Here is an 11,879-nt window from a genome sequence, read left to right on the forward strand (position 1 = left end):
ATAGGGACAATTCTAGATTTATACCTAACCAATTAACCTACAAACCTGTACGTCTTTGGATTGTGGGGGGGAAACCAAAGATCTCAGAGAAAACCCACGCAGGTCACAGGGAGAATGTACAAACTCCATACATGCAGCATCTGTGGGTCAGGTTCGAATCCTGGTTCCTGGCTCTGTTGGGTAGTAGCTCTACCGCTGCACCACCCTGCCGCCCTATTTGTGAACTTTATCCAGATTCTTCTTAGGCAGACTCTTAGGATCAAGGATGGCATGTTACTACTGTGGGCTCTAAAGTGGCTAATGAAGCTATGTGGGAACCACAAACTCTTCCAAAGTTGGGTCAGGTAGGTAGTTCAATTTGTTGGGTAGTGTGCTCTTTTTCCATTCTGCAGCTTGATGACTAAACTGGGGTGACCTTATATCTAGAATGGGGATAACATATGATTATTGAATCATGGTGTCATAAATAAATAATAAATAAGAAAATAAATAAATAAATAAAACAGAGAAACGGGCTCTTTAGCCCAACATCCATGACAACCAAGAAGTCCCATCCATGCTAGTTCCATTTGCCCATGTTTGGCCTATAAATCTTTCTAATTCAAGTATCTGTCTAAATGTTATTATTATACCTGTATCAAAAAATTTCTTGGGCAGCTCGTTCCATATAGCCATCACTATCTGTGTGAAAAAAGTTGTTCCTTAAAGGCATCTTTTCCATAGCAGGGTGACCAAAACTGAACACAATACCCACCAGTATCCTGGACAATTGTCACAAAACATCCAAACTTCTGTACTAAACTATTCAATATGGTTTTAATAGTTCTTATGTATCATGAGAAAGATTCGAAAACCAGTCCGGGTAATGACGCATCGTGAGTTGGCAATAGACTGCGGCATAATTGGATCTGTTGTGGATTTGTTGGTTAGGTTTGCATGCTAGCATGAATCTAATGAAATTCAGAAATTAATTTCTGTGGGCAAACAAAGGTATATTGAGTAGCTCTCCAGCCTCTGGGAAAGCATAATTGAGCAGGAGCCTGGTGATGACTCGCTGCGACAGACCTCAGGGAATTCACTTTATAATTACCACAATCCGATCTGCCTACTGTCTTGCAGATGGAGCCTTGTTGCTAGCCAATGGTCTATTTTGGCTTCTGTACAGTCGGTATTATAGTGAGATTGGACTGGATCATTTATTATGGGGTGAGGTCAAAGGTGCTCATCTCAACAGTAGTCACAGCTGAGGAGTTTTATCAAGTGTTTCTTCCAGCAAACATTGACGCCCTTTTTGTCTTTGAAAAGCCCATCTCCTTTCTTGGCTCTCTTGGGGGATATGGGCGGGGTGGCTTAGGTGTGAACCCATAGATGGCCTTGATACCACTAATGAATCCATGCACATTATTGGAGAGTTGTTGGACCTCATGTGCTCTCTTCATCCATCACTGGTTCTTCAGGTCATGGGTTTTCTGTTTATCTCTGGGTTTAGGTGCTTTAGAGATGTTTCTTTTCCCTGCGGCTTGGTGGAGGTTTCATCCAAGTATTAAAAAGCTGGAATGATATCCATATCACTTGTGCATGACATGTAGTGATAATTATTGTACTACCTCCTAATTCAGTTTGTATTCTCCATGAATGTGGCACCAAAATACAAACAGGGGGCTCTGGTGAGAAAATCAGTGTTCCATTTCTGACCTTTCACCATAGCAAAGATATTTAAAATCAGAGAGCATAAATTAATGGTAAAGGGTAAGAGGTTTAGAAAGGATCTGAGTAAGAACGTTATTCACCTAGAGGGTGGTTGGAGCATGGGCCACATTGCCTGAGGTGGTGATGCAGCCAGGTACTCTCTCAAAATGCAAATATCTCTACACTTGAATTCCTAAGGTTTTGGAACACTGTGGGCCAAGTGTTAGAAAATGGGATTTATCAAGAAGGGTCTTGATGGTTAACATGGGCATGATGTGCCAAAGAGCCTTGTTCTGTGCTGAGTGACTCTGTGATTCAACGTTGCAGATGAGCTCCACTCGTCAAAACCGACAGCTCCCATTCGACTTGTGCCATAGTGTCCATAGCATCCAAATGCCCTGAGGATCACCATAACTAATCCTATAAAGAGAATTTTGGCTTCACTGCCAGAAAGAACCAGAGCTGGTTTGATAAAATGCTAAGATGATCCAGAAGCTATATGACCACAAATGCAAGGCATTCTTGAATTTGAAGCTCCACCACATACTGTTATTAGCGCAACAATAGCGTGACATATCCCAGCCTGCTTTTTACAGACAGGATATACATTTGAACTGTGGGAAAGCAGAAAAGATGTCTGGAATGGGAGACGGGAATTAAGAATAACATGAACCCTTGAGCAGTTGAAGAGTAAAGCATTTCCTTTAATGGTGTTGAAATTTAGTACTATGTCTGGGTTTATACACGAAAAGGGGTTTGGCTTCACTGACAGTTGCTGTTTTTTCTCACTGCAGAAGCTTCATAAATCCTTAGTCCCACAAACCTTAACAAACACCCAAGATAAATTACATTGCCTTTGCATTTTCTTTGTCTTTCAAAAGTTCAAAACAAAACTGCCTTTGCCTTGATTTTCATTCACAGTCATTTTTTGCAATTGAAGAAATACATGTCAGCAAACGTTTTTCTAGAAAGAAATGCCTGATCCAAATTATTTTACATTCTGCGTGTTTAGAATGTACATTGGATATGACTTGTAGAGGAAAGAATCACTCTTTTGCCCTCTGGTTTAGCTCATGTGGCATAACTAGCAACATATTTATTTTGCAAATGGAAAAATATGAAAATATGTTTTTTTTATAGTGCCATATTGAAATGCTGCATTCAGATAAGAGGATAGAAAGTCTATTAGAAAAGGCCATGTCAACTGGCATGCTATTATTTCCTACAACATACAGGGATTTATTATAGAGATAAACTATCTTACCTTTGTTTTCTTAATACTTGTATGAACAGCATGACATCTACTTCATATTGGAAACCATTCATTGATTTCCTGGTTTGAATCTCAAGTGCAAGTAGGAACACATATAACTCTTACAAATTGTAGCATAACTACAGTGTTTTTTGTGCAAAATCACGTAAGTATTGACACATATACAATAATATGCAACTTTTTCTATTAGATTGATACCAGACTAGCAATCTATTTTCCTCCTTGCTATGATGCACCCTGCATGATTTTTGTTTCCTTTGAAGCTAAAATTCACCTTTAGTTTGCTCTCCAAATAAAATATATCTGTCATATTAATAATATGACTTTCCTCTCCTCTTCTGCTCCCCTGGGATTGAAAATGAATTGCATTCACCCAAGCTGAGGAATTCTGATGGTGTACTTCAATTCTGATTATATTGCTGGCTGTTACACATCAGTTACCAAGCAGTTTTGAGAAGCTGAGTTCTTGGTCCATTAGGAAGGAAATCTAAGATGATAGGAGGCCAAGTTCTGTTGCACAGCGCACACGCACACACTCTTGGGGGATACATGGATACTTTCCCCTGTTCTTTGCCTCTGCACCCATCTCTTTACCCCCCCCCCCCCCCCCCCGTCCACCATCTTCTCCATTAGTCGCCCCTCCTCCATCTGTCAACACAAGTTCCATGAAACACAACTCATAATTAAAACTTCTGAATATCATCATATATTTGTACAGTATTCAGTGGGCAAGTCATAATGCAGGAAAAGGCAGCAGTTAGTGTGTTTTCAGGTTTAGGTGAGATACAATCACCAAATCTATCCAGCTATTCTGGCTGTTATACAAATGCTATTCACAATGTCCACATTACTTTTTACTTGCGGATATTTTAAGATGGGAAAATATTTAATATCTGATTCTGCCTGAATGCAACACCGTTGGAAGAATTTAAATAACAATACTTTACAACATATTTTAATACTAGGAGAGAAATAACTACTAATGGTAGCAAAAGAAGGAAATTATATAAATTCTAGATGAAAATAATCTACTGGAAAGACTTGTGTTGGTTTTTAATTCGGTCTCATCAGAATAACAAAAGGAGAATTAGATAAGAAAAATAATGACAAAAGATATTAAGCGTAGTCTGGGCTGTTAATTTCCCCCCCCAAAAAAATGTGTGTAGAATAGGAGTTAAGAATTTTTAGACAAGTTTGTATCCACTAGATCACACTATGAAAAGGTCAGATTATACATTGGTTTTTGGTCTTGAGGTTGAAGGGTTGACCTGAATATGCAAAATCTACAATGGCCAAAGACCCCCCCCCCCAATGTTTCCTTTGATGATTTGTAATCATTGAACATGATTTGTAATCATTGAAGGCAATTCTACAGAGGCCAATTAACCTACAAGCCCACCGTCTTTGGGAAGTGGGAGGAATCCAGAGCACCCGGAAATATGACCAACATATTCTAGTGCAAGGAAGGTGACCTTGAATCGCATAACTTCCATGTGAATGACGTGCCTGTACAAAAATGCCTCCAAGCATGCAATTATGGCAGCAATTGATGTGGAACCCACAATTAACCCACAATTAACACTACATGTGCAATAATGGAATCTTGAAAATGCAACTGGAAAATATCTTGGGTTTTGAGCATGAAAACAGATCAGAACCGAAGAAAAGAGATTGGCTTGGAAACTTACCTGCATCATTGATGTGATGCTCATGACAGAAGAAACAATGGAACTAGATTGATTATCGAATGGCAGCTTAGACCCTTGGTTTATTTTTGATGGGTGTCAGTCTCTGAGATCTAACCAAGGTTAGAGTGGCAAAGTCATGTCATTCCCACTGCCATATCATTCCTGATACACTTCACTATTTTCAGCTGTGGATCAATTAAATTGATTGCCTTGGTCAAAACCTACAATATCTAACCTCTAAATAATTTAATGTTAATTGAGTACATAGTCTACCTTTAACAAGTTCAAAGACTTGGCTTGATCAATAAAAGGTCCCCTTTCTCCATCTCTAAATTAAATCAAACTGGTTTATAACTACATTAATAAATTATAAATATTATCCACTGACACAAATGTTTAAAGAGCAATGACATGAGACTTCTAAAATAGCTTCAACTTATTTTGGATAAAATCTTCTGTTTATTATCGTTCATTTTACCACGTAGGTTGAGCTTCAATATGGTATGTGTTTAATAACTGATGTTTTCACTATTAAGTTTAGAAGTGTAATGTACCAGTATCCCATTAAATGGTTCTTATTCCTATTCAAATTTCATTGGAATGCTGGTTAATCTTACAATTGCCAAGTTACCAGTTACCTAATAGTCCAAAGAACAAGCTTTACACCTTCCTAAAAAGCAACAGTACTCCTTCAACATTCGTTAAGTGCTAACATAGAATCTTGAGACATACGAGAAACAGATACCTGGGAAGTTAATTCTTAAGGAGATCAGTTTATAACCACTGGAGATTGTCTCACACCGAAGAAACAGATTAGAAATGACACTCTAGAAGCACATGGAACAAGTTTTGTTTTGGACAATCTCATTTCTCATCAATTTCAAAAGTTGTTAGCTTCATTCTTGCTATTGCATTAGGCTTGAGATATAGGACCTCATCTTTAATCTCAGCACAACTAGTATTCAACAACTTCAGTTAATGAATCTACTGCTGTCATTTACATCTTTCCGAGAACAACATTTTGTTTATTTTACTTGTTCCAAGACAGTTTATTTTGCCTTGTGTCATTATCACATTTGCATTTAATCTCTTTTGTAACCCACATCTGACCCTGTGTTCTCTCCCCCCTCCACCCTCTTTGGCCTTTCCCTGCAACGTCAAGACTTGTTTATCCCAAACTTTTCTCCATTCTGGTGAAAGGTCACTGTTAATTCTGCTTCTCATTCCGCTAAAGCTGCTTGACCTGTGAATATTTGTAGCATATTTTGCTTTCTTTACTTGAGAAACTAAGCTAATTTTCCTTGAAACAGGAAATATTAAGCATAGTTTTTAAAAAGTTGTTTAAAATCTAGAAGGTTTTGATAGAGCAAGGACAAAGAATCAATAATCAAATAACACAGATTTAATACCATTGGCAAAAGGAACAGAGACTGTCAGAGGAAAAATAATTATACAGCAACATTTTATGATCTGGAAATACTGTTTGGAAGGTTGAGAAAGAAGATTTAATACTTGTGTAAGGGAAATAGATCAGCGATTGAAAAGGAATTATTTGCTGAATTATAGTGATAGAAGCAAGGGATTGGGATTAAGTGGCAATTCATTCAAGGAGATAGCAACAAAATGATCAGGTGAATGGCCTCTTATGCTGAATGAGCTGAGAATGACCAAACTCTTCTTCCTTACTAAAACATATGTTTTCCATGATTTATCCTGCATTTAATGCAGAATAATAAATACAAAATAGATTATTTAATGCAAAATAGATGACGTTCAATTCAGGAATCAAACAATGAAACCCAGCTCAAACAATAAATAATAATTCTTCTGGAATGTCAAAAGTGAGGAACTAATAAAAGTGCTGCTATTTACTGGATGTATATTAATACCAAAAAAGTAGTGCAGCCAATTCAATTTATTTAGATGATAAACAACACATTTAGAGTACAAGAAATAAGAAGTCTTGCTATAATATATGGAGTTTTGTCAAGACCTCAATTGGAGTAACTGCCTGTAGGTTTGATCTTACCCAAGTGAAATAATTGACTGAAATAATAAAAGTTTGCAAGATTGATTCCTGGAATGAAAGGTTTATGTATGGGAGAGATCAAGAATAATAGTTTTTTTTTAAATTATCTTGTTAAAAAAGAAAAATATTCACATTGAAATATATAACATTCTTCAGAAATTTAACAAGAAAGATGCTGAAAAGCTATTTCACTAAAATGGACATTCTAGGATTTGGACTCAGAGATTCAGAGTTGCTTCTCAGTTCCCCGTGATATACCCGAATACAAGAGCAGTTACTTCCATGGAAGGAAATTTCAATTTCAAAAATTTCATTTTATTCCGTCATTTCTGCATCGCATATTTAAAACATGCAAACTTGTTTATCATGGTTTTTAGGCCAAGGGTGTGGTCAGTTAAGAATGATATGAGAAAATGTCTATTTACTCACAGGGTTGTGCTAGCAGTGTCCATTGGATCTTTGACTGCAGCTTGCAGTCATATAATAGAGGATGTAATGGAGATAGAGCTATTAAAAGACACGCTTTATAACCTAAAGCAAACTCTGAACTAAAGCAGTATCAGATACTTGACTCTTGCAACTTAAACTTAAACCAACACATTCTACAGTGCACTTTTAAAATCCTCTTCCCCAGAATATTCAAGTATATTCACAACAGATTTAGAATATTCAAACTTGTATACCACAGTTTTTAGCCAAGGGCTTGCCAATTAGGAAAGATATAGAATGTTTGTGTATTCACAGATATCGATTTTTATGATAAATGCATTGGGAGAAATGGGATAGGGTGTGAATTGATACAGGGATGCATTCAAGATCTCATTAAATGGCAATTTCTTCTTTCTTTATGTCATGAGAATCTGGTTCTTTCTATTTAGCTAGGAACATGGAAAACATTGCTTCTTAAGGGTCGATGACTTAGCCTGAACCATCTGGTCAACAAACTAGCTGACTCCTGGGAGAAATGCTACATCTCACATGGGAAAACTGGTGCTTTGCTCCTGCATGTCAAAAAAAGATCATGACCCAGGAGTGTGGGAATGGAAGGGAAAAAACTGCAGCACATCAGTAACTTATACAGGACATGAAAGCAGAAAACATAGACTTTAAAAAGAAGAGCTGTAGCTAAGGCTCGCATGGTTACTTTAGTAAATGTGATTGATATCAATTAATTGCTGGATTGTTGAGAAATATGGGTTTGGTCTGAAATACAGACTATTTGGCATCATATCATTTTCTGGATAATCATTTAATGTCTTTATATATTATCAATATTTAACTTCAACCACATTTCACAAAGTTACAATGAATGAACGAAATGGATTCAGCTTTATTCTTGTCACTCCCAAATGTTGACTTAATTTGACTTTGCAGTGATAAAAATATTCGGTTGATAAAGTCGAATCACTTAGCCTGGCAAACTGGCAGATTAGATATGCATTTTTCTTAATTTCACTGGGAGCAGACATTTAACCATTTCCCATTTTTCCCCCCCCACAAAGGTGTGACCACCCACGACTGTGCACTAATGGGCAAGGAGCCAGAACATCCTCAGTGGGCAGCCAACACAAGCACAAAGGGGAGAGGTCATCGACTGTGAGACACTGGGAAAGAGAGTCTGGCTAGAAGCTAATTCCATTATTTCCACAATTTGCTTTTGTTATTTACATTTGAACAGGAAGTAAAGTTTTGAAAATAATATAATACAGGCCAGATTGCACCGAGTGAATCATACATGTCGCCTCAAGGTTTTCTTCATTTGCTCATTTTACTGAAAGGAGAATCGTGTAGTTAACAACATGATGCTTTCAAATATTCCACAGTTCACAAAATGTGAGAGAAACAAAGTAATTTTCTACAGCATATTATAACAAAGCCAACACATATACAATTATCACATGAACAAGGGAAATTATGTCCACTTCAATGGTAGTAGTGTTTTAAATACACGCATGCTCATTAAAGTCAGATTTTAGCAGAATTTATTTGATTTTAGTAGGTTGATAAATCACCCATTTAACGGTATACGTTATTTTGGCAACTAAATGGCCTGAAAGCTTTCCACCTGAAGTAAGATGTATGATTTACAGACATCTTCTCTGAAAGGTACGAGTGGAAGCAAGACATTTCTTTGTGTGGCTTAAAGAAGTACTCCTGTTCCTACTTCTACAGGAAAGGATAAAAACAAAAATTTAATGAGCCAGTTTATACTGATAACTAACAGTTTTGTGGAGAAGCTTTGGCTAGTGATGCAACACATTCTAGACACTGGTGTCTGCACATTGCTACATGGAGGTCAGATGCTGACCATCCGAACTTATCACTGGCCTCCTCATTTAGTTCAGAGGATGATCTGGATTGCATTGAGCTGAAGTGCCAGAAACATATCATAGTTTCGTTTCTCAGCTTTATGTTGACCATTGTAACCCATCCCCTTTTAACTTAATGGCATCACTGATATGAATGGTTTAGTCTAGTTTAATTTATTTTATTTTAGTTTAGTTTATTCCCACCTGTACCAAGATACAGTGAAAAGCTTTTGTTGCCTGATAACCAGTCTGGACTCCAGAATGTTCTTAATAATTTAACTTTAAAATGTACATCAAACACATTTGTCTAATGTTTATGTTTTAAATATTTAATCCTACTGCAATCATTTAACGTTACTAATTGTTTAAAAATAGATGGAAAGGCCTCTGTCCACCAGAAGCCATCAAACTTGGCTAGGTAGGCCATAGGTTTTGTCACCCAATGCCCAAGTAACACCCACTTGGAGGTTTGGCCTTGTCTGCAAGTTCACAAGCTAGACATAAGTGCTGGAAAAACTCAGCGGGGGTGCGGCAGCATCTATGGAGCAAAGGAAATAGGCAACATTTCGGGCCAACCCCTTCTTCAGACTGATGTAATAATAATAAATAATAATAATACATTTTATTTATGGGCGCCTTTCAAGTGTCTCAAGGACACCTTACAAAAATTTAGCAGGTAGAGGAAAAACATGTAAGGGGAATGAAATAAATAGTAGAGACATGACTAGTACACAAAGTAAAGACAGAATTCAATACAAAACACAATATGAGGCAATTAATGCACAGATGAAAAGGGAGGGGGACGTGGGGCTAAGGATAGGCAGAGGTGAAGAGATGGGTCTTGAGGCGGGACTGGAAGATGGTGACGGACACAGAATTGCGGATCAGTTGGGGGAGGGAGTTCCAGAGCCTGGGAGCTGCCCTGGAGAAGGCTCTGTCCCCAAAACTGCGGAGGTTGGACTTGTGGATGGAGAGGAGACCGGCTGATGTGGATCTGAGGGACCGTGAGGGTTGGTAGGGGGAGAGGAGGTCAGTGAGATATGGTGGGGGCCAGATGGTGGAGGGCTTTGTAGGTGAGGATCAGGATTTTGTAGTTGATCCGGTGGGAGATGGGAAGCCAGTGAAGTTGTTTGAGGACTGGAGTGATGTGATGCCAGGATTTGGTGTGGGTAACGAGTCGGGCGGCTGCGTTCTGGACCAGTTGGAGTCGGTTGATGTAGGTGGAGCTGATGCCAAGGAGAAGTGAGTTGCAGTAGTCCAGTCGGGAGGAGATGAAGGCATGGATGAGTCAGCAGCGGGAGGTGTGAGAGAGGGTCTGAGTTTGGCGATGTTGCGGAGATGAAAGAAGGAGGTTTTAATGACATGGCGGATGTGAGGCTCAAGGGAGAGGATGGAATCAAAGATCCAAGATGTAGGGTGGGGGGGAGAAGAAGAAAGGAAGAGGAGGAGCCAGAGGGCTGAGGGAGAGCTGAGAAGGGGAGGAGACAGTGAGGGCTACCTGAAATTGGAGTAGTCAATGTTCATGCCGCTGGGGTATAACCAATCCCCATCTACAGATACTCTCCTCTGCGTAGCAGAGCTGACCCTTACCCTTAATAACTTTGCATTTGACTCCTCCCATTTCCTCCAAATACAAGGCGTAGCTATGGGCACGGGCATGGGCCCTAGTTATGCCTGCCTCTTTGTAGGGTACGTCGAACAATCCTTGTTCGAGACGTACCAGGGCCCCATCCCCGTCCTCTACCTCCGCTACATCGACGACTGCTTGGTGCTCTCACCTGCACCCACACACAACTCACTGACGTCATCCATTTCACCACTAACTTCCACCCGGCACCTAGACTTCTGGCCAACATCCACTATAAACCCACTGACTCCCATGGCTATCTGGACTACACTTCTTCCCACCCTGCTTCCTGTAAGGATCCCATCCCCTACTCCCAATTCCTCCGTCTACGCCGCATCTGCTCCCAGGATGAGGTGTTCCACACCAGGGCATCGTAGATGTCCTCATTCTTCAGGGAACGGGGGTTCCCCTCCCCTACTATAGATAAGGCTCTCACCAGGGTTTCTTTCATACCCCGTAACACTGCTCTCTCTCCCCATCCCCCCACTCATAACCAGAGCAGAGTCCCCCTAGTCCTCACCTTCCACCCTACTAGCCATCACATACAACAAATAATCCTCCATCATTTTCGCCACCTCCAACGTGACCCCACCACTCACCACATCTTCCCATCTCCTCCCCTGTCTGCTTTCCGCAAAGACTGCTCCCTCCCTCACTCCCTGGTCAATTCGTCCCTTCCCACCTGTACCACCCCCTCCCCGGGCACTTTACCTTGCAACCGCAAGAAATGCTACACTTGTCGCTTTACCTCCCCCCTTGACTCCATTCAAGGACCCAAGCAGTCGTTCCAGGTGCGACAGAGGTTCACCTGCACCTCCTCCAACCTCATCTATTGCATCCACTGCTCTAGATGTCAGCTGATCTACATCGGTGAGACCAAGCGTAGGCTTGGCGATCGTTTCGCCGAACACCTCTGCTCGGTCAGCAACAACCAACCTGATCTCCCGGTGACTCAGCACTTCAACTCCCCCTCCCATTCCGAATCTGACCTTCTGTCCTGGGCCTCCTCCATGGCCAGAGTGAGGACCACCGGAAATTGGAGGAGCAGCACCTCATATTTTGTCTACTCCACTGCAAGTTCACAAGTTGATTTGGTCCACATTGGGAAGCAGGCAAAGGAGATGCAAAGTAAACTTTTGACATGGACCAGAACAAGCATAATCAAGCCCACTCACTGTCACCATCCAGTCATAGTTCCCAATAGAAACTGCAAAGGGTTCCATTTTTAGAAATCCAACATACAAGTGTGGAAAATCCATTAAAT

The 11,879-nt window shown here is 40.0% G+C and overlaps 1 long non-coding RNA gene across 1 annotated transcript in view; it reads left to right on the plus strand.

Annotated features, from left to right (window-relative positions):
* The window catches only part of LOC116978438, a 31,089-nt gene extending 22,676 nt beyond the window's left edge, over positions 1-8,413 (plus strand). The window contains exon 2 of the long non-coding RNA XR_004413452.1: positions 8,182-8,413. This is a non-coding gene — a long non-coding RNA (uncharacterized LOC116978438). The remainder of the gene's footprint in view (positions 1-8,181) is intronic.
* The last annotated feature ends 3,466 nt before the right edge of the window (positions 8,414-11,879 follow it).

This window comes from Amblyraja radiata, chromosome 11 (assembly GCF_010909765.2).
Source record: "Amblyraja radiata isolate CabotCenter1 chromosome 11, sAmbRad1.1.pri, whole genome shotgun sequence".
Lineage (NCBI taxonomy): Eukaryota > Metazoa > Chordata > Chondrichthyes > Rajiformes > Rajidae > Amblyraja > Amblyraja radiata.